This window comes from Marmota flaviventris, chromosome 10, assembly GCF_047511675.1.
Source record: "Marmota flaviventris isolate mMarFla1 chromosome 10, mMarFla1.hap1, whole genome shotgun sequence".
NCBI lineage: Eukaryota > Metazoa > Chordata > Mammalia > Rodentia > Sciuridae > Marmota > Marmota flaviventris.
Window position 1 is genome coordinate 121,774,792 of NC_092507.1, and position 22,673 is coordinate 121,797,464.

At 41.5% G+C, this 22,673-nt stretch overlaps 1 long non-coding RNA gene and 1 pseudogene across 1 annotated transcript; both read right to left on the reverse strand.

The window, feature by feature from the left end:
• Positions 1-8,164: 8,164 nt before the first annotated feature.
• Positions 8,165-9,300, reverse strand: LOC114106663 (bis(monoacylglycero)phosphate synthase CLN5-like; annotated as a pseudogene).
• A 7,847-nt stretch (positions 9,301-17,147) lies between these two features.
• On the reverse strand, positions 17,148-22,457 carry LOC139707496 (uncharacterized). Its single transcript, XR_011709055.1, has 2 exons — positions 22,176-22,457; positions 17,148-17,367 (listed from the first exon to the last, which is right to left on the reverse strand). It is a non-coding gene; the product is annotated as an uncharacterized lncRNA (long non-coding RNA).
• Between the last annotated feature and the right edge of the window lie 216 nt (positions 22,458-22,673).

Here is a 22,673-nt window from a genome sequence, read left to right on the forward strand (position 1 = left end):
CCTTCAGAGAGAAGGGTGCAGGCTGCCATCAACTGCCACAGCCCTTTGGGAATTCCTAAACAAGAGAGCCCAGAAGTCCCAGTCTGGGGTGAGGGAGTCGAGCAGGAGTGTTTATCAACGCACAGCTTCGTTTGCAATAACACACTTTCTATTTTTAAATTTTCTTTTGCTGTCACCAGTATTAAATCCAGGGGTGCTTGACCATTAAGCAACATCCCAGCCCATTTTATATTTTGTTTTGGGACAGGGTCTCACGAAATTGCTGGGGCTAGCCTTGAACTTGTGATCCTACAGCCTCAGCCTCCCAAGTAACAAAAAATACTATTCTATTTGTATTGCATGTCCACTTGGCGAGGTCTTTGTGAAAGCAGGAGCGGAGTCCCCCTTACTTGGTTACTGCCCCTTCTCTCATTCCCCGCTCAGTGGCAGGAGGGTTCAATTGTATCAAGGATCTACATTAATGCTTTGAGATTATTATTTTATATGTTCTCATTCCTCCCGTCTCTCAAGGAAAGCACCTTGTAGTGCTTTGACACAGACTTTTCAAAAGATAAGCCATAGAATGTTATCTAGCCAGATCAAGAACTTCCTTTTGAACTTCCATGGGGCAGTCATGCAGATTCATTCTCCTCCACTAGCTCAGAAGGTCTGTGGTCAGAGCTGCTGACACTCAAGTTCAGTTAAGAACTTCGGATGATGTGGTCAGTAATCTCCAGTCATTGTGTCCTGCTTCCCCAGCTCCTGGTGAGACGGCCTGACACAGTTGGCCATTGCTGTCAGCACGCGCAGGTCTCGTGGAAGGTGTCCCACGTGCCACAGGCAGCAGCCAACTCACGTGCCTTTGAGCTGGCAAGTCCCAAGCCCTGGAACAGAGTCCTTGGGGACAACCTCTACTAAACTTCAGTCTATGGCTGCCATGTAGGAAAGAGGGCAGGGGATTTTCAAAGCTCCATATTCTCTCTCTCTCTCTCTCTCTCTCTCTCTCTCTCTCCCTCTCTCTCTCCCTCTCTCTCTTAGTGGACAGAGTACCTTTATTTTATTTATTTATTTTGATGTGGTGCTGAGGAGCAAACCCAGGGCCTCATGCGGGCCAGGCGCGTGCTTCACCACTGAGCTACAGCCCCAGCTTTCTTTCCATTCTTTTGAAAGCCAGGAATTCAGGTTGTAAATGAAATTCAACTTTTAAGATCGACAAATTACTAAAATGTTTTTAAAGGGCTACATGAAGGGCCCAACATGCAGAGGCCACTAATTCACACCCCTACACACTAAGACTATTCCTGCACTCTGACTTCCGACCTACACAGGCTGGGTGACTGGAGCACTCACAATATTGAGCACTTGATTTAGGAACAAGTATGATCTCCATGTACAGGTAAGAAAACTGAGTCTTAAAGAGTTTGGGTAGTTTCCAAGTCACACAGCAAGTACACAGCAGCGATTTGTCCTGGGGCAGCCCTGCGCTCAAGGGGCGACATTGGCTGGGATTCCTTTGAGTCCACTCTGATGCTTTGAATGCCCCTCCAAGACCTACGTTGGAGTTTAAACCTCAAATTCATGTTTTTGTTTTTTAAACTTCCTGGTTGATGGCACTTATTTGTTTGTTGTGGTTCCGGGGATTGAACTCAAGGACTCACGCATTCCAGGCAGTGCTTTACCTCTGAGCTACATCCCCAGCCCCTCAGACTCATGTTGATGGTATTTGGAGGCGGGGCCTTTGGAGGTCACTGGGATTAGATGAGGTCATTAGTATGAAGGCCCCCTGATGGAGCCCTCCTGATGGGACTGGTACTTCCCTAGAGGAGGAGGAGGAGGAGCTGACACAGCTTGCTCTGTCCCACCGTGAGATGCCCTCTACCAAGTATGATGTAACAAGACGGCCCTCACCGGGTGCTGGCACCACGTTCTTGGACTTCCCGGCCTCCAAAACGGTATGCCAAATAGACGTTTACTTTTTATAAATTACCCAGTCTCAGCTATTTTGTCAGAGCAACAGAAAACACACTAAGACACCCACCTCTCAGACTAGGGGTGCATACCTCTAACCCCAGGCAGAGGCTCGAAGATCACAAATTCAAGGACAGCCTCAGCAAGTAAGGGAGACCCTGTCTCAAAACAAAACATAAAATGGATTAGGGACACAGCTCACAAGTAGAGCATCCCTGGGTTCAAGTCCCAGAACCAGAAAAATAAAAAAAAATAGGAATACTAATGCATTCAAATTCAGTGTGGTCAGATATCTTCCACTCAAAATATGAAATTCATTTTGTTCTCTTCTAGTGAAGGACAATAATGTTGGAGTTCTGCCAATGAATATTTAAAAACAGTAATTTTAAAAGTCACTGTGAAGCAATTCTGTGCCTCAGATTCAAACTCCTTACTTGAAAATTTCGACCAGAGGGTCATTATGTGTGGATGTCAAACACGTGGGAGGAGTGAGGGAGAGGTAACCGAGGGCATTGCTAGATTTCTGTTTCCCACTGCAGTAGCAAGAACTAGAGGCTGTGAAAGGGCTGAGGAAATCCCTACGGGCATTTGCCAGGGCCAATTTCAATTTTTACAAAATCACTTAGAACAGTGTATAGTTTCCAAGCAACTGTAACCAAGTTACTACATCAGTCATGAAAATATAATACACACATGATCTTTCCAATGAATGGCCCCTGACTCATTTTCACCATCATTAACATAGTCACTCACGGATCTGCAGCAGCAATGATGTCACCATTTGTTCCAGGGAGCCAGAGAGGAAGAAATAGCAGGAGTGTGGTGGGGGCGGGGGGGCAGGGAGCTGGGAGATGGGCAGAGCGACTGGATGCCTCGTGAAGCTTCATTCCCCCTCCCCGCATTAGAAAATCGGGGATAATAGACCCTACATTGTCAGGTTGTTGTAAAGATTACATGAGTTTACACTGATGAAATGTTTAAAATAGTGTATGACATTTTATTAGTACTCAACAAACGTCAAGTCTATTTTTCTCCTTTCTCCCAGTGAAAATCCCAGGTAAGCAAAACATGCTGACCTCATCAATCAGGGATTCTCAGTAGGAGTGAGGTCACTTCCAGAAAGAGTCTGGGAAATTTACAAGTGTGCATTTTAAACTGTCACAGTGATTTGCAGGCACTGCCAGCATTTCATGGTAAGGTTAGGGTTACACACTAGATGTTCTGTGATCGTGTGTCAATGCAAGGGTGGATTGGCCCATGTCCCTTATGTATCCTCCTAGGCTTCATGAAAGCAAAATGGTAAAAGCACCGTTAATCATTATCTGAACCGGGAGCTGAATTCCATTTTGCATCTAAGCCCAAGGATTTTTTCAGTGCTGGTGACTGAACCCAGGGCCTCTGCATGCTGGGCAATCACTCTACCGTGAAGTCATCTCCCCAGGCCGCAAAGCACTTTTGCACAGCTTTAAAATATTACTGAATTTTCCAGGAATGCAACTATGGTGTAAATCAAGTTCAGGTAAAATTAAACTTCACATTGTTTGGAATGTTCCCAAAAGTTGTTCACACTGAAATTAGATGACTGACAAATTTGAGTCACCAGCATAACTCAGCTACATCAGCCGCCAGTATCTGTGGCTGCTGCCATGACAGTGGTCTGTGTGACTTGCAAAATTCTTACTCTGTCATTCATTATGTCTTCTTCCTTTTTTTTTTAGGGGGGGCAGTGGGGGCCGTGTGCCAGGGATTGGACTTTGGGGCACCCGACCACTGAGCCACATCCCCAGCCCTATTTTGTATTTTATTTGGAGACAGGGTCTCACTGAGTTGCTTAGCGCCTCACTGTTGCTGAGGCTGGCTTTGAACTCGTGATCCTCCTGCGTCAGCCTCCCAGGCTGCTGGGATTACAGGCGTGTGGCTGCCATTATGTCTTCTAAGGAGGGATCAATGCTTGAGCAATTACCTGAAAGTGTATCTGTAGCATTTTATTGTAAAATTTCCCTTTTGTTTTTCCACACATGACAGTTGATTTTCTTAGTTATGCATGTAGATGTAACATTATCTGTGAATTTTGGTTCAAGAGACCAAAGGGAGAATTACAAAGTATTCACAATAATGTGGGCACGGTGGTGCATCCCTGTAATCCCAGTGATCCTCCTCCTGAGGGAAGATGGTGGCAGGTTTGAGGCCAGCCTCAGCAATTTAACAAGGCCCTATGCAACTTATTGAGACCTTGTCTCAAAATTTAAAAAATAAACAAATAAAAAGGCCTGGACATGTGACGTAGTGTTAAGCACTGCTTAGGTTTGAATTCCAATTTCTTTATTTACTATATATGTTTTCTTTATTTACTATATATGTTTTCTTTATTTACTATATATGTTTTCTTTATTTACTATATATGTTTTACTGGGTTCAATTCCCCTAGTAAAAAGAGTATTTTCTATGAGAGGGGATGTTGAGCCTAAGTGATGGAAACACATACAAAGGCCACATTTTAAATGGAATTCATTAACTGCCAGACTGTGAAAACAACTGAATTCTTTAATCATAACTAGTTATAACTATAACAGATGTTAAAATTAAACTATGTTGGCACTTGATGTGGGAGTAAAATAATGCATCCCTTCAAAGATGTCCATGTCTTAAGTCCCAGAACCTACAAATACAATAAGTTAACTTACATGACAAAAGGAAATTAAGGGTGCCAATGGAATCAAGGTGGCTCATCATCCAACCTTATAGCAGGAATTACGCAGGTGTGCCCAACATAGTCACAAGAGTCCCTGAAAGTGGAAGAGGGGGGCAGGAGAGAGGGAACAGAGGAAGAAGTAGTTATGAAAGTAAGGCACAGAGAGATGCATGACTGCTGGTTCTGAAGATGGGTAAAGAGTCACCAGCTAAAGAGTGTGTGGGGGTGGTCTCTCAAAACTGGAAAGAGCACAAAAACAAATTCTCCTGTGGGCCTTCCAGAAAGGAACACAGCTCTGCCGTGCAGGCCCCTGAAACCCAGTTTGGACACCTAACACACAAGACCCTGGCCTCGTCCGGGCAGCCGGTTGAGTGGGAGTTCCTCTGCGTGGAGTGAACTGGCTGCAAAATAAAGCTGAGAAAAATGGCGATGAAACGACCAACCACACGGAAGTAATTTTGGAAAGGGGAGCGGGATGGCTGGACGGCCCTAGGGGTCCAATTCCACACTGGAAAGAGAGAGAGCCAGCGAGCCCGCATTTGGTTTACTTATACAAGGGAACTTGAAGGTTTTCTACAGGATGTTCTTTGCCAAATAAAGCAGGAGGTGGGCTGTCCAAGGCCAATGGGTCACGCCCAATTCTGAGAGCTGTCCCATTGGTAGAGAGAGGACAGTCTACACACAGGAATGAGGGTTCGAACCCAGGTGGAGACCTAAGTCCCCCATGGCTCATTACAGAGTAAAAGACCACTCAAGTAGCTTCATGGGTGATGCACCACACAAAACTGGAACATGATCATACATTTCCGTTGAATAAACGGCTAGATTTGTAGTCATCTGTTACAGCTGCAGTAGAGCCAATATATCTGAAAACATACGCTGTGTATGAAATATCTTTTAATGAAAAATGCAGAACTCAGAAACACACACACACACACACACACGCACACGCACACGCACACTGCCTGAAGCTGGGTTTCAGCAAACAGGTAGGGGAAGAGTGGAGCTGGTGCTTCAGGGACACAAAGTGGACAAGCCAGACTAGTGGCCGAGGCTCAGGAGTCCTGCGCCTAGAACCAGCTTCTCAACTCAATTGCTCTGTAAATTTCTAAGGGTCAGTCTTCTCTCTGGGCCTCAAGTTTTCTCATTCTGGTAGCAAATATTTACAGAGCACCTACCCCTGACCAGGCCCGGGGCCGGGACCTCTGGCATCAAGGAACAACATTGTCCTTTGTCTCAACATTGTCCTTTGTCTTTGACTCCCACTCCAGAAGACAGAAGGTTGACCAGGTGCTGTCTGGGGTCTCATTCAGCTTTAACAGGCTGAGTCCATGACTCAAAATAAAAAGGAATGCTCACTACATGTGTGCATGCAAGGCCACATGAGTTCATGAATTTTTTGGATTGCAAGAAAAAGTTTTGGGAAATTGAATTACTAAAAAAAATTTTCTAAAACAGCAAAAGAAATCACAATCTCAATTCACCTCAATCCAGAGCATCTGTGTTAAACTTTCCTTTTTTCCCCAAAATAAGATTTCAGTACTGTCATTACTTTTAATTTCATTTCATTTTAATTTAATGCTTTCTCTGCCCAGCCCCCAAATCAGTGGGTACCTACCAGCATTCTCTTCTCTTGGCAATAATGACGTATTTCACAATATCAGAGCAGCTGTTCCATTACATCTAACTCACGTGCATAGAGAAAAGTTTGTTTTGTTTTGTTTGAGAAGGGGTCTCACTGCATTGCCCAGGCTACCTCGAACTCCTGGGCTCAGGTGATTCTCTCACCTCAGCCTCTCAAATTGCAGGGACTACAGGTGTACACCCCGTGCCTGGCTTTAGAGACAATCTCAATGAGTTCATTTTAAGACAAATTTGGAGTGCTTAAAAATGAGGGAGATTATCTTAAGGGGAAAACCAGGAAGAAGAGTAAATTTTAAGGAATAAAGAAACTAAATTAAAGCTGGGTGTGGTGGTGCATACCTGTAATCTCAGTGGCTTGGGAGTCTGAGGCAGGAGGATCACAAGTTCAAGGCCAGCCTCAGCAACTTAGTGAGACCCTGTCTCAAAATAAAAAATAGAAATGGGCTGGTGATGTGGCTTGGGGTTTAAACACCCCTAGGTTCAATCCCTAGAGAAGGAGGAGGAGGAGAAGGAAGAGGAGGAGGAAGAGGAAGAGGAAGAGAAGGAAGAGGAGGAAAAGGAAGAGGAGGAGGAGGAGGAGGAGGAGGGGGAGCTAAACTAAAGTGTCCTTTGGCCCCTTTCTGCACTGTGCTAAAGATGAAATGAGGGTCAGTGGGCCTCTGCTGCCCCCTGCAGGTCTTCGGGACACTTTTTTTTTTTTTCTTTTCTGGTATTTGGGATTGAATCCAGGGAACCTCACACAAGCTAGGAAAATTGAACTACATCCCCTTTCCATCGCTCTCTTCCTCTTTCCTTCTTTCTTTTCTTCCTTCCTTCCTTTTTAAAAATGCATCTTACCACACCATGTTTGACATCCATAAAAACAGGTTCAACAATGACAGCGGAGTAGGTTTCAACAGTTGTTTCTGGGAATGATATTGAGATCATGTATTCCCAATGTATATAAAATAAGAGATTTCTCCATCGTTTCTAAAAGACTGGTAGAGTAGTTTACTATGATTTAGTTTAAAATGTATGAGCCCTGACAAAGAGACCCGGGTTTTAATTCCTATTCCATAACTCACTGACTCTGTGATCTTGAAAAAGTTAATTAACCTCTTGGAGCCAATTCCTCGCCTTTAAGAATGGAGGTGTCCAAACCGACCTGTGAGAAGTAAGCATCATATTATGGATATAAAGTGCCTCATTCAAGTCTAGTTCCTGGTAGCTCCTCAGTAAGTGGTAGCTGAGATGACCTCTTTCCAAAGAGAAAGGTTGTTAGGAGCTCCACATCCCTGTGATACCAGAAACCCAGGGAATGTAATAATAGTCTTACAATAACCTCATGTCCTTTATTTCTCCCCCGCCCCCTTTGCCCGAGGCACTATGCAGAAGGTGGTTGCAATTTCTACAGTTTCTTCTCTGGAGTGAGAATCCTAAAAGTGGAGCCCCTGCTTTCTGCAGTGACCACCTCTGCCATACCATTTGTCTGTCCCTGCTCCCCTGTGAGAAGCACTACCCTCACACCCCATTTTTCCAAGCATGCTCATGGTAGCACAGTACTTACAATCATAGTACTTTTTTTTTGCAGTTCTTGAAATTTTGCACAGTGCTCACCTACACACGTTTCATGTGACAGATTGCTTTTCTTTCTTTTTTTTTTTTTTACAAACCCCAGATTTAAAAAAAAAAAAAAAAGATTCGATAGAAACAAAATATTCAACAAACTGCTTTAAGAGTTTCTAAAGGCTTCCTGTCAATATCTGTACTTATCCCCTCACAAACTGGTAACATTTGGTGGACAGGCGCTGGTCCAAGGACCATGCTTTGAGTAGCGCTGAAAATTTTGTACAGTGCATCCCATTTAGTCAGCAGACTTAACCTCTCTAAGCCCCAGTTTACTCATCTGGGTCAGATAAGTAATTATTAGTGATTAGGCTTTTTATGAGCGCTCAATGATAATATACTAATCTCTCAAGAAGTACTCATGTGTTAGCGGAAATAGAATAATATAATTGGTACATTTTCATATTTAATAGGTTGTTTTCTCTGATCTTCACTCCATCATCTTACTGGTGTGTTTTCCTTGGATAGAAAAAAAAAAAGCATGGTAGAATCAAAGTTTTACAAACTGGGAAGTATTTTTGCCTATAAGGTAAAGCAATTTCTTCATATATGATTTTAATAAAAGGAAATTTCATAGGTAAAAACCAATATCCAAAATTATAAAACAATAGAACTGTTTGTACATAAACACCGAATCAAACATTGACAATAGACTCAACATAAATTCTTTATCAATGTCTTTCTTTTTTTTTGTTTTTTGTTTGTTTTAGTTGTATTTGGACACAATACTTTTATTTTATCTATTTATTTGTATGTGGTGCTGAGGATCAAACCCAGAGCCTTGCATATGCTAGGCAAGCACTGAACCGTTGAGCCACAATCCCAGTCCCCTTGATCAACGTGTTTTGAAGGGGTAATAAAATCTTTATGGCTAAAGCAAGAGTCTTGCTTCCTGTTGGCCCCAAAACAGATGTTTCATTTCCCAAATAAGTAGGTTTTCCACTGTAAAGAAATATTTTGTGGGCTGGGGTTGTAGCTCAGTGGTAGAGCTCTTGCCTAGCACAGGTGAGGCACTGGGTTTGATCCTTAGCAGCACATAAATAAATAAATAAATAAAGGTTAAATTTAACAAAAAAGAAGAGGAAAAAGAAATGTTTTTGTATAGTTGGTTTCCATCTTCTTGAACTTTGCCCCAAGTTCAGCCAGCTTCTCCCAGGTCTTTAACACACATTTTGAACACTGCTAGGATTCAAAGCACGTCTCTGCCCCCTTTCCAGGGCCGGCACTCGGACAGCCCGTGTTTCCTAATAAATCCCCATTTCACTGTCCTGTTTCTCCCTGTCACCATTTTGTTCACGGTGCTTCCTGATATGGGTGCTACTAGAACTGACGTCCCATTTTCCGTCCAATGGACATCATCCATTCTCAAAAAAGCAGGCAGCTCCTTCAGGACACCAGAAAGGAGCATTCATTCAGGTGGGAGATGATGGAGAAAAGTTCCGGCCATTCCATTGTGTAGTTTCTTACCAGAAGTTTGGCAATCAGGCATAACTTTCAAATGTCCCGGGAGGTTTCCACATTAAAATGCCACGTGAGGGCTTGTCATCAAAAACTTCGCGCTTCATAGTTGGGATCAGGGAGCTAGTGGGGCAGAAAGTGTACCTTCTTGACAGTGGCCATCTGGTTCAAGGAGGAAGGACAAGCATGTATAGGGCACTGGCCAGCGGTGGCAGAAGGGGCTGCCTGAGTTCCACAGTCAGTTCAGGGTCCAGGTCAGCCAGAGCAAGGTTAGCCAGGCCCGGTGCTCTCTGTCCTCCATCCTGACACATGATGTATTTCTAGGCCTCAGAACCTGCTCTCCTTACCCTCATCCCACTCAGGGGAGGACACAGGTGTTCTTCAGCCACCCTCAATGTGTCTGCTGTAGAGTACCACCTGGCCAACTTCCCAAACAATTCAGAACCCATCCCCTCTGAGAGTTCATGACATTAGATGGCCACAAGCACTGCTGCCCCCATTTCAAAGAGGGGTGGGTGGGATGGGCATTCTAAGGGGTGGTTTCTGAGCTGGTTTGAATCACTAAAGATATTTGTCTTCTGGGCACACTGAGTTCTTCCATGAAATGCAAGAACTGGACAGGGAGTTGGGGAATGTTCTGCCCCTGGAACATTCCCGTGGACTCGCTTTATGTATCTGTTGACTCTTATACTCACTTTGGAAACCAAAAGGATACTAATGGAGCAATCAATGACTTTATAAGATCCAACAGACTAGATTCGAATTCTAAACCCTTCAAAAGACAGTGCTCAACAAGCTTGCAAACTATTAGGTAATCAGAAAGACAAAGATCTTCTCATTTTACAACACAAAATAGGGAGAAACCTGACAGTTTGTCTGCAGTAGGGACAATTCTCCCGGACAAAATGGTATCCAACAGATAAACAGAATGCCTAAAAAATAATTTTAGTAAGCATTTAGAAAAATTCTACTATTTCCATAGAGAGACTTAAAAAAACAATACAGCACCTTATACTTATAGGGGGCCACCTATTTCAAAAGATGAGTTTATCATCCAGTTCGCCCTAGACATTCCAAGGGACTGACAAAGGTTAACAGAGTCCTAGCCAAGTTTAGATGTTACACCATAGTTACAGGGAGCCCAGATGAAGAAAAAGAAAGCCAAACACGCAGACAAAAAGAGACTAAAATACTAATCTTACCCCAAGAAAAATAAGCTTCCTAGTTAAAAATCTTACTCCTCGTTTAAGTCAAAAACAGATTTTGAAAGCCTCAAAACATTAAAACAGGGCTTACTTCCAACCCCTGTTAACAATTTATCGCCGAGAAAAATGACTCTGGAAATAGGTATCCCTAAAATATTAGACAGACAGCCATAAATAAATCAGCTCAACAGCTGAGAGCTAATCTCAGTAAGGAATTTTTAACATGATAGACCTTTTCTCAATTTTAATAATATGAGATGATACCCTACATACATTGATATTTTTGAAATTAGTAAAGTCATAAATTATACATAATTATTAGAGCTAATTTTACTACATTAAATAAAGTTATTAAGAATGCTCATACAACTATTTATTTATACACAAAATTGTTTTGACATAGATCCCTCCAGGTTATTGATATTTCAATGCCATATAAAATTCTAAAAAAATCACTGTCTAAAACAATACTGTTGACTTATCTTCACCCATTGATATTTGAGACACTAACTCCCACTATTTACTAAGTTTGATAATAATAGCAACAGTTTTTCATAGATTCGTAGACAAAAAGATTATTCATTTCTCTATTTCATTCTTCAGTAATGGTAAAAAACAAAACATCTCTAGGCTTATTTAGCACATGTACTTCCTAGTTTAGATAGATGTTTATATTTTTCTCATGCCCCTAGTAAAGACCACCACTCCTAAATTATAAACTTTGTCTCACTTCATCCCAAATTAAACTAATGGTTTAAGTTTATCTAGAACTAGGTTCAAGGTACAAATTTTATATATAACTTACTATATTTATTTTTGATAATTCTATTAAAGTCAATAAATCATATGTCTGATAAAAATTAAATTTCTAGGGGCTGGGGTTGTGGCTCAGTGGTAGAGCGCTTGCCTTACATGTGTGAGGCACTGGGTTCTGTCCTCAGCACCACATAAATAAATAAATAAAGGTATTGTGTTACATACAACTAAAAAAATTTTTTTTTAAATCAAATCTCTATTAGCCATGGTCCCTTTAAATAACTGTTGTCAAAATTCAGGAGCAAAGATGGTAAATCTTTTCTTCTTATTATTTAAATACTTGTACTATTATCTATAACTTAAATGGATGATGCTATGGCTGACACCAAGCCTTTATTCAATTTCATTAGATAAAGAAAAGGGGGGAAACAAAACCCACAGGCACACACTAGATCTTACAAATATTTCAAAAAATTTCTTAACTGTGATCCTGAGGGTCTTACTGCTACCGAACATGATTCAGTAAATTAAGTCAGATTTCAAAGGAGAGTTTAAACCTGCCATCATGATAATGACCCAGAAACCTGGCTCAGGAAGGTAGATTTCCAGCTGCAGAGTTTACAACCAGGGGGCAGCTTCCCGAGCTTATCAGGAAAGTAAAAATTATGAAGAGACTTCTATGGACCCATTTCTCAGGTCCATTTATAATGTACATTGTAGTGTGGACTGGAAAGTCCACCAGTGAAACTTGATCAATTGTACTGAGTGTGACGGTCAGTTACACCTATATGTCAATCCTATGGTAAACAGACTGTCCGGAAGTACCTTCTGAGAGAAAGACAGCATATGGGAAACTTAACCAGCCAGTTATGCTGGTGTTTAGTAATTAAGACCATATCTGGACAATTCAGAAAGACCATTAAAATGGATTTTTCCTATGCAGGGCAGTTATTTACATAAGCTATCCACCAACGTATCGCTGCCCTGATCATTCTACAGTAGAAACCGGCACCTTTCCTGGGTGGGTAGATTGTGCAAATGTCTTTCCAGTGCAACACAAGATATCTAGAAATGGGGATATATTTTAGACTGGTCTCCCAGAGTTGACAAAGATGATCAGACAAGGATGCCATGACCCCCTGGAGGTTTATTGGTAACACCCGGGTCTTCAGTGAGCCAGCACCCACAAGGATGTTGGATATTTGACTTCGGCCTTCAGAATATTTACATTACTGACAGATCTAACAGACTCCTTAAATGTGAGATTTAAGGGAAAGGATGGTGAATATCCTGTGGCCTGTAAGAATACCACTTACCTTATTGTATCCCTAGTTGTGGCCAGCTAACATTTCAGAGCTGAGGTATGCTGAAGTTAACACTCAGGCTTCAAAACAGAGGCATGCCAATTAATGAACCAGGCCCAGGCAAGCTCCTGGTCTCACGGTCCTTGAAATGGCTACCTTAACTACTACTCCTTGCTTCTACAATACAGCCTTTGTGGCTATGTTTTAAAACTTACAACAGATGGATTTTCTTAATAATTTGACTTAAATGACTTCCAAGATCCTTCTTAGTCAAGTATTGATGGAAGGATTGAAACTAAGTTAAAATGTTCTAGAAACCACTGTAATAAATAATGCAAATGAGCCCTCTGCTCTATGGCTTGTGGACAGGCCTAAATGCCGTGCTAATTAAGTATGTCTGTGCTACTGTGGCCAAACACAATGCTTTCCAATAAAATTGGGAAAAGATTAAGAATCTTCTGATGAGGGTTTGAGAGGGTAATAATAATAACCTGAATCTTCCAAGTTGATTGTGTTATTGAAATGATCTGTTTTCTACTAATTCTTCTTATGTTTCAATAGTAGATCATGATGACCTGGGACCAAGAATCCAGTGACTAAGGATTTAATTCCCCAGTTGCCTTTTTTTTTTTTTAATATTAAGAAAGGGGGAATATGTGAGGAGGCGCTCTGAATGACCACAACTTCCAGTCCTGAAGCACACCCCTAAGGTGGAAGAGCTGCCACAGGACCCCCCCCCCCAAAAAAAAGGTATTTCTCTGTCTCTATGTGATTATTTCGTGCCAGCCCAGTTCACCTGCAGGGACCTTGAGGGTTTAGTTGTGGAACTCGACCCAAGCAGAACAAAAAGCCACAAAAACAAGTTTCCCAGGGCTCTTCCATGTAATATCTTTCAGTATAAAATGATGGCACCAAAGTTCAGAACAAAAAGTTCAAGGGGGTCGGAGAAGACCCAGCAGGGGAGGCAAAACGACAAAGAACAGGTGTACAGCTTTCTGGTTATCTAATTCAGGGAAAAAAAATGTATCATCTCACACACACACACACACACACACACATAGTACGCATAGATATATTTCAGATAATCCTGCCTAAAGTTTTTGATATGTAATATGAAGCAACACAACATCACACATGTTTGCTTATTAGACATCATTTCTCAGATGCCAGCCATTGCTTTGAGAGATTTTACATCTGAGTTTTTAAATTTTGTTTGTTTTTAGTTGTTGATGGATCTTTATTTATTTATAGGTGGTGCTGACAATCGAACCCAGGGCCTCACACACACTAGAAGGCCAGTGCTCTGCCACTGAGCTACAACCCCAGCTCCCCACATCTGGATTTTTAGGCTGGTAATTTACACAAGAAGTGGGCTTTAAAATGTGGTCACAGTCTCCCGACAACTGCGACAGCTTGCCACTTATGTAGAAATGCATTAGGAATTATACCAGATTCCTGTAGCCTTTATCACCCCTTTTTTTGTGTCTCTGTGTAGAACCGTTTGCAGCTCTGTTTCATAAAGTGTGTGGCTTTAATTCTTATAATTAGGCTGTGTAACTCATAACTATTCTTATTTTTAAAAAATTTGGTCTTCCATTTCTTTTGAAATTATGTTACAACATAATTAATATGTACCATAGTTAATGGTACGCCTCTAACTACACACAAAGGGAATATCCCAGGATTTGTTGACAATTCTGATTAATAAGTTCTCACAAGACTACGGCACATTCGCTTGAAATAGCCAAAAGGGTGTGTATTAGTTTCCTACTACTGCTGTAACAAATTACCACAAATACAGTGGCTTAAAGCAACACAGATCTATTATTTTACAGTTCTTGAGGCCCGACATTCAAAAGGGGTGTCCAGGGGCAGAAATCTAGGTGTCAGCAGGGCTCTTGAAGGCAAAGAGCCTTTCCAGCCTCCACAGCCTTTAGCCTTTAGAGGGAGCCTGAATCCCTTGACTTGGCTCCCAGTCAGTCTCTGCTGCTGTGATGATTTCTCCTCTGACTCTTCTGTCATTTTTCCACATTTAAGGACTCTTATAGTTCCGCTGGGCCCTCCCAGATAATCCAGGATAATGATCTCCCCACCTCAAGGTCCTTACATCAACACATCTGCCAAGTTCTTTGGCCACTGTGAGGTAACATTCACAAGTTCCAGCCACTGAGATGTGGACATCTTTTAGGGTCCATTATCCTGCCCACAAATGTATTTAGATAATCATCTATTCTTCCATCTATTTTTATCCTGAATCTTCTGAATTTGTGGTTAAATTTTGGTGAATTTTTTGACTATTAGTAACATTTTTTGAGTAAATAGGAAGAATATAAACATTAATTATTACCTTGTATATTTATAGGCTAATTTGGGACATGGTTAAGATAAATTTCCTTTAAAATTGTTTTTAGGATGGCCTTCTATTTTAAAGTTTAGCTAAGTGGTAGCATAATATCTCTCTAGTGGGCTGGGGTTGTGACTTAGTGGTAGAGCACTCACCTAGCTTGGGTGAGGCACTGGGTTCGGTCCTCAGCACCAAAGAAAGATAAATAAATAAAGGTATTGTGTCCATAAACAACCAAAATATATTTTTAAAAATCCAAGTAAGGTTAGCCTTTTGGTATAAATTTTGAAATATTATAATACATGAATTTGGATCTCTCAAAAATCTCCCTGGATTTGTTCTGGTCTATATTAAGTTTGAGAGGTTCCCTTTGATCTTTCCAGTAGGTAATTTTTTAAGGCCTTCTCTGTTAATAGTAATTGATGCTAGATATGAAAATGAGATACATTTTATTGATTATTATAATTTCCCAGTATATAGATTAGCTGATCCATCCTAATAATTTAAAAAGAACCCTCAATCTCTTTTTGAGAGAAGGTCTCAAAATATCTTTATATCTCAGAATTTTATCCTTTAAATAGGTGTGTCTTAATTGTCTTTTAGGGAATATGATTAAGGTTACTTCCCAGTGTAGGGAGCAGTACGTAAATCTACTGGATAATAGATCCAGTCAGAGAACTTTTATAATACCAATGACTTTCCAACAAGGTTTACAACCTTTATTGTTCAAAACTAACACACAACTTTAATTTGGAGAACATCAGTCCTAATAAAATGTTCTCCCAAATCTCACAACTATCCAACAAACAGAAGTAATACGCAAGAATCAAATTTATTCTCCAAGGAGAAGTGTCAAATTTGGAATTTAAGTCAGTTTAATATATTTAGTGTTTAATCAAGGATGTGAATTTATTCACCAAAATTAATCCTTGTCTTAAATATTAAGAATCACTAGGCAATAAAGACCTTCCTTAAAGGAAATAAACAGCATTTTAATAGGTCTTTAGCATGTCAAAATATGAACAAAAATCTTAGCTCACATCAGCATAATAAAATCAGGGAAAGGGACTGGGGATGTGGCTCAAGTGGTAGCGAGCTCGCCTAGCTTCGTGAGGCACTGGGTTCGATTCTCAGCACCACGTAAAAAGAAAATAAAGATATTATGTCCTCCTAAAAATAAAAAATATTTTTTAAAAAATCAGGGAAATAGCCTGAAATAATCAGTTTAAATTTTTATAATCAGTCTAGTTATATATAAACCTCTTTTTCAATTGTGTTAACTTTCTATATCATCTGTCTAGATAATGATATAAAGATCTTCCTATTTAGGAAAATAGTTTTATCATTAAAATTTAGAATACAAAGGTCTTGTTTTACCCAAAGATGATTTCTTTCTTCTTCTTAGGACCTCCAATGTGTGCTTCCTCTCTGTTGAAGCATCTTCAACTTTTAGAATTTTTCCTGGGCTATATTTGGAATAATTTCTGTAAATCTCAGAATCTAAACAAATGATTGTACCCTGATAAGAAGAAATATCTCAATGAAAACATAGTTAAAACCCTTGGATATTTCTGTAGACAGAATTATATTTGTTTATTATCTTATAAAGTTTGTACAATAATTTGAGAGTTAGAGATTACTGATGGTTGTGTTATCTCTTGAAAAGAAATTTTTTATAGTAAAATACATTTTTCTTAAGATATTTCTAATTACAAAAGACAGAGCACCAGATAAATGTATATATAGATTATATATGTTTTCTATTGAAGGAAAAATAATTAGATAAACATATATTAACTAAACAATTAGACATATATTCTAACTATTTTATGAATTAACAACTATAGGTTATTCAAATACCTAGAAAAATATGTATTAAGAATAAAGACATATGGGGCTGGGGTTGTGGCTCAGTGGTAGAGCACTCACCTAGCGCGTGCGAGGCCTGGGTTCCATCCTCAGCACCACATAGAAAAAATAAAAACATAAAAATAAAGGTATTGTGCCCAACTACACTAAAAGAAAAATTTTAAAAAAAGAATAAAGACATAGCTTATAATGTGTAAACCTTATGAAACCACGTGGTTCTTAAGATATTCGGAACCATTTCAGTTTTCCTTGGGTTAGTAGTGCACTTTTTATATTGTAAAGGTCAGGCCAGCGTAGGAGGAAGAGACCACCAAGAGACTGTCTCATGCAACAGCAAAGGGTTTATTGGGGTCCAGCATGCTGGGGCTCAGAGCTCACTTGAATAGAGCAGAGAGCCCTGAGAACAGCTTAAGCAGAGCTTATATACTTTCCTTGGAGAGGGCAGGGAGGGAAGTTCATTGACAGGTCAGGGCGAGTGGGCGGTTTGCCTGCAACCAGGTGAGGGGATACATTCTGCAGTTTGGCAGTTGGGGACAGCACATTCTGCGAACAAGATTAGCAAACAGTTCTCAAGATTATTAACCTTTCAATATGTGATGTCAGGTAATAAGATCCTTGTGTATACATTTACTTATGTCTTGTAATCATATAGTCAGGAAGGAGAATAGGTCTTTTGGTCATCACAGGAACACTGCCGGCTTTTGTTCCTGTGGGGGGCAAATGCACCCTCATAATCTTAGTGATATCACCATAAAGGGAAAGAGGAAGGATCCTAAAGGAAGCCATTGAGACATAAAAAATCGAGTTATTCAGCCTTGAGAGCCAGTCAGGCTTAGGGCTGGCTCAGAAACCTGTGGAATTAGGTTTTGTCTGAAAAAGACCCCTTGCCTTAGCATTTACAGGTGGGCATTCCCAACAGGGCAGGGTCTGTGAGGGTCAGTAGCAGGTCTGAGTGGATCAGGAAGTACAGGTTGGTGGCTGAAGGCGGGACCAGAAGTCCTATCTGAGTGACAGCGGGGGACCCCCGGGAAGCCCCTGAGAATGCGGAGGTGGGACCAAAAGCCCACTTAACCCGGTTAGGGCAGTTGCCATGGTGATGGAAACCGCGCGGAGCCTGCCCATTGTCCGGGGCCAGAGCTCCGGAGCCAGCTGCATTCAGCTTGATCTGTTTGCTCTTCCCCACGGGGCAGGGTCCCTCAGCCGGCAGGGGACTGCCTGGTCTCTGCGACCTGTGCTTGCCACGGGTGTGATCTGCTGTCTTCTGCATTTTCCCCTGCAGCACTGGGTGCTTTAAGTAGGGTTTTAACAGCAATGCCAGGTTGCTACCAGACCTTAAGGCAGTCTGTGCTTGGCCCCAGGCCAGCTTGTCTAGGGTGAAAAGCTCTGCCGGGGTGGGGGGACCCCATAGGGAACAGCAGTTAAAGCCTTCTGTCCCCTCCGGCTGAGTTCCAGCCATTCTGATCCGGTAGGGCTAGAATGCAGTGAAGAGTTTCAATATAAATGGTTTGAGCACCTTTAAAAACCAGCAGAAAAACAAAATAGGCCTCTCTAGAAGTAGAAAATCTCACCACAAAAAAAACTTTCCTTTTTCTCTCACAGTCTCCAAGTGCAGATTTCTAACATATGACCCCCCCAAATCTTTACCTAATATTTTAAAATATAAAGATTTACAAAAGAACTGTAAAAAAGTCCATAAAAGCACTTTTCCTATGGGAGAGGACTCAACTTAACAACATATCCCATTAATCACATTAATTATTTTTTTTTACAATTATTTAGGGTCTCTAGAATTGCAAAACAAAATTTTTTATGTTTCTAAAGATGAAATATTCCCATATACTAAAAATGTTTAACGTCACAGATTTTTCCTCCATCTAGTTCACTTACTTTCTACACTTCGGCCCACAATACCCTGAAATCCTAAGCGTGCTCAACTTCTGGAGAGAAATTCCAAATCCATTAAATTTCTAAAATTCACCCAGGAGTCTCCATAGGGGCCACCAATTGTCACAATTCACGACTAAACAATCAGGGTCACTCTAGGTGAACTGGGCTGGCACAAAATAATCCCACAGAGACAGAGAAATACCTTTTTCTTTGGGTCCTGCAAAGCTCCTCTGACCTTAGGGGTCCGTGGAAACAGAGAAGCTGCGCTGAACCCTTTTATAGGGAAGAAGCTTTCAAATGAGGCAAGGGGTAGGATTAGAAGGAACAGGTGAGTGCAACTCAACCCCCCCACACCCCCACCTACACCTGAAGACCCAAACTAAGGGCTGTTAGAGCAGCCCAAAGGAACTAAGATACAACTAGACAGCAAAATCCTAACCCTACAGACATTAAATACACTAGATGACGAAGAATCCCCACGAACCCCCAAACTGAAGGAAGTGGAGACAACCGACACTCCCCAAACCTGCATGGTATCAGCATTAGTATGGGAGGTGAAGAAGGCAGAAATGGATTGCCAAGCCCCAAATAGCAACAGGCACAGAAGACACAGCTGAGATGGGGGGGATTCAGCTCCTTGCAATAGTAAGTGGGTCCACAGTGAGATCCCAGGGCAGAAGCACCCGGCCTCTACCAACCACCAAATTCTCCGTCAGCTCCCCCTTCCAGAACAGGGCTCTATGCTGGGGAGAAACTATGGGGGAGTGGAATCCAAATTCAGCAGGCCAAGAACTAGAAAGGAGGCAAAGAGAGGTTCTGGTCAAAACTGGGGAAACAGCCCTGAATTTCTAAAGACAAGCTTTTATATTAAAATAATAATGATAATGGTGCTGTCAGATTTTTTTAATGTGATAGCTTGTGTTGGTTAATTTGCATTTTCCAAATGACATTACACCAAAACAACAGCAGAGGGAGTTCTGTAGCGTTTGAAAAGCTTTCTTGCTTCATTCTCAAAGTTCAGGAAAATTACTTTCACATAAATATAAACAACCAATTGTAAGTTCAGTGTCAGTCAAAAGTGAGACCCTGTATCAAAAAAGGGGGGTGGGCATGCTGGGGACGTATCTCAGTGGTAGTGCACCCTGGCTTCAATCCCCAGTACCAAAAATTAACGGATAGATAGATAGATAGTAAATGAGCAACATAAAATGATTTAGGTTGAATCTTTCCAAAGTTGTTATAATTTCAAAAAAGAGTAAGGAATAGAATAACAATTCTACAAATAACAAATGATGCCACTAAACAGGTGAAAACCATAACCTATTATTCAAAATGAAATAAATGACAATATGTCATATAACTCTTAAGGGCACAGTTCAATGGGTTTATACAAACTGATACAGCCATGCAACCACCCCCATTTCTAGAACTGGAACATTACTAGCATCCTCATAGATGCTATGTGCCCTTCCTGTGCCCCTCCTAGTGAATGACCATCCCTGCCCCCACAAGTAAACATCACTGTGGCTGCTCTCCTTCTAAAATTACTTTTGCCTATTTTCAAAGGTCATATGAATGGAACTTATATGTATCTTGTGCCTGGATTTTTTCACTCAACATTAGTTTGTGAGATTTGCCCAGGCTGTTGTGTGGGGCAGAGTCCACTCTATATCATTGCAGTACAGGATTGTATGAGTGCACCAAAATTTATCCACTATACTGCTGATGGACATTAGGGTTGTCCACTTCAATGCTATGATTTTTTTTTTAATTACAACAAATTTTTTTTTCTTTTCTTTTCTTTCTTTTTTTTTTTTTTTTGGTACTGGGGATTGCCCTCAGGGGCACTTGACCACTGGACCACATCCCCAGCCCTATTTCATATTTTATTTAGAGACAGGGTCTCACTGAGTTGCTTAGTGCCTCACTGTTGCTGAGGCTGGCTTTGAACTTGAGATCCTCTGGCCTCAGCCTCCCAAGCCGCTAGAATCCAGGCCTGCCCCACGTGGCCCAGCTCAGCAGACATTCTTTCACTTGTCTTTTCACTCCCCTCTGTTGTGTATATTGAAAGGAAAGTGACCACGACACTCGGAGCAACCAAAAGATCTTTATTGCAGCAGTGCAACAAAGAGAAAGGAAAGAAGGAAAGAGAGAGAGAGAAAAGAGAAGAGATGAACAGGGAGAGAGCAAGAGCAAGAGAGAGACAGAGAGCGCACGTAAGAAAGATAAAGAGCAAGAGAGAGAGAGCAAGAGAGAGGGGACCTGGCAGGAGGGAGTTTTTATAGCCCAAATCTAATGGGGCCTCTGGGTCTGCAAGCTGCCTTGTTGGCCCAAGGGGGGGTTAAATGTTCAGCCTTGAGCAGGGTTGAATGTTCAGACTTGAGGCAAACAGGTGATAAAGGACCAGATAGAGGGGGTTTGAGTGTGTGGGCTATCTTGCAGCCAACATCTGTTCAGCCTGCCCTGCAGACAACACAGTTCAGCCTGCTCTGCACCCAACATATATACTTAGAGGAATTATTGGATCACAGGGTCATAAATCACTTTAGTAAAACCTGGTAAATTTCCAAAGTGGTTTTTTCAATTTATACTCTCACTAGTCGAGTATGAGAATTCCCCATTCTTACTAAAACTTGATATTGTCAGGTTTTAAAAATACTAAGGGCGGTTAGTATAAGTGTGTATAAGCCAGAAGGGTCAGGATGCCATCCAGGTTTCTGGCTCAAATGCGAGAGACTGCTTTCCAGAGTGAAGTATGGAGGAAATTGGTTTGGGGGTCGAAGGAAGAAAAGCTCCTTTGGTTTCTTTTCTACCTATCAGTCAGGGTAATAGTACTGGTCAGTTTGCTCCTGTAAGTCAGGTTGGGACTGGTCAATTTTACAGGGTTAGCAGGGTCAACAGTCACAGTGGGAGCCAGGTATGGTGACACATGCCTATAAACCCACCAACTCAGAAGGTTGAGGCAGGAGGATGTCAAGTGAAGGCTTGACTGGGCAACTTAGCAAGATCCTGTCTCAAAATAAAAAATAAAAAGGGAGAGACTGGGTACTTACAACTCAGTGGGAGTGACGCTGGGTTCAATGCCTAGTAACACAAACACACACACACACACACACACAAACACAGAGCACACATAGGCACACACACAAAAAAGCCTTCAAAAGGCTCCCATCTCACTCGGAGTAAAAGCCAACATCTTTAAAATGATTTGCCAAGCTCCATGTAATTAGGTTTTTATGGCTTGTTCCATATTATTAACTTTGACCCAGCCACAGGAGCCTCTGGGCTCATCCTTAGAAATCCAGGTATGCTTCTTCCTTAGGCCTTTGAAATCACTTTTTCCCCAGCTACCCAATGACCGACTCCCTCTTTTCTTCAAGTCTTTGCTCCAATGTCATCTTTTCAGGGAAGCCTTGTTCTGACCACCCTATTTAAATTGCAATTTAGCCTCAATTCTACTGTACCTCCTTTTTCTGCTTTGTTTTTCCTCTTGATTCTGATTATGTTCCAATGGTTACCTTGTGTCCCAGCCACGGCCCAGTTGTGCCAGGGCAGTGGGCGGGTTTCGAACAGGCCAAAGAAAGTACCTGGAGACGGCCCGGGAGACTCATGGCTTGTTGGAGAAATAACTTATAAGGGATCAGAGATTGCTCCAAGAAGAGTCCGGAGGCTACCGGCTGACAGATGGAACCTCTGTCCCTCAGGGTGCTTTGCAGAGCACAACCTCCTCTCCCTATGGTGTTTTATCAGTGGCAGCTAGCTGGATGAGTGACACACACCCTTTGTTGCAGTAATTCACTTGCAGGTCAGCATGGGAAAAGAAAGAAGAAGCAGAGCAAGCAAAGCAGCAGCAGAAAAAAAGTCCTTTATTGTGTACAAGCGATCTTTTTATAGTATTGTGAACAAAGAAGGCAGCCTTCCAACATCAATAAATCAGGTCTTTCAGCTAATTAAACATAGCA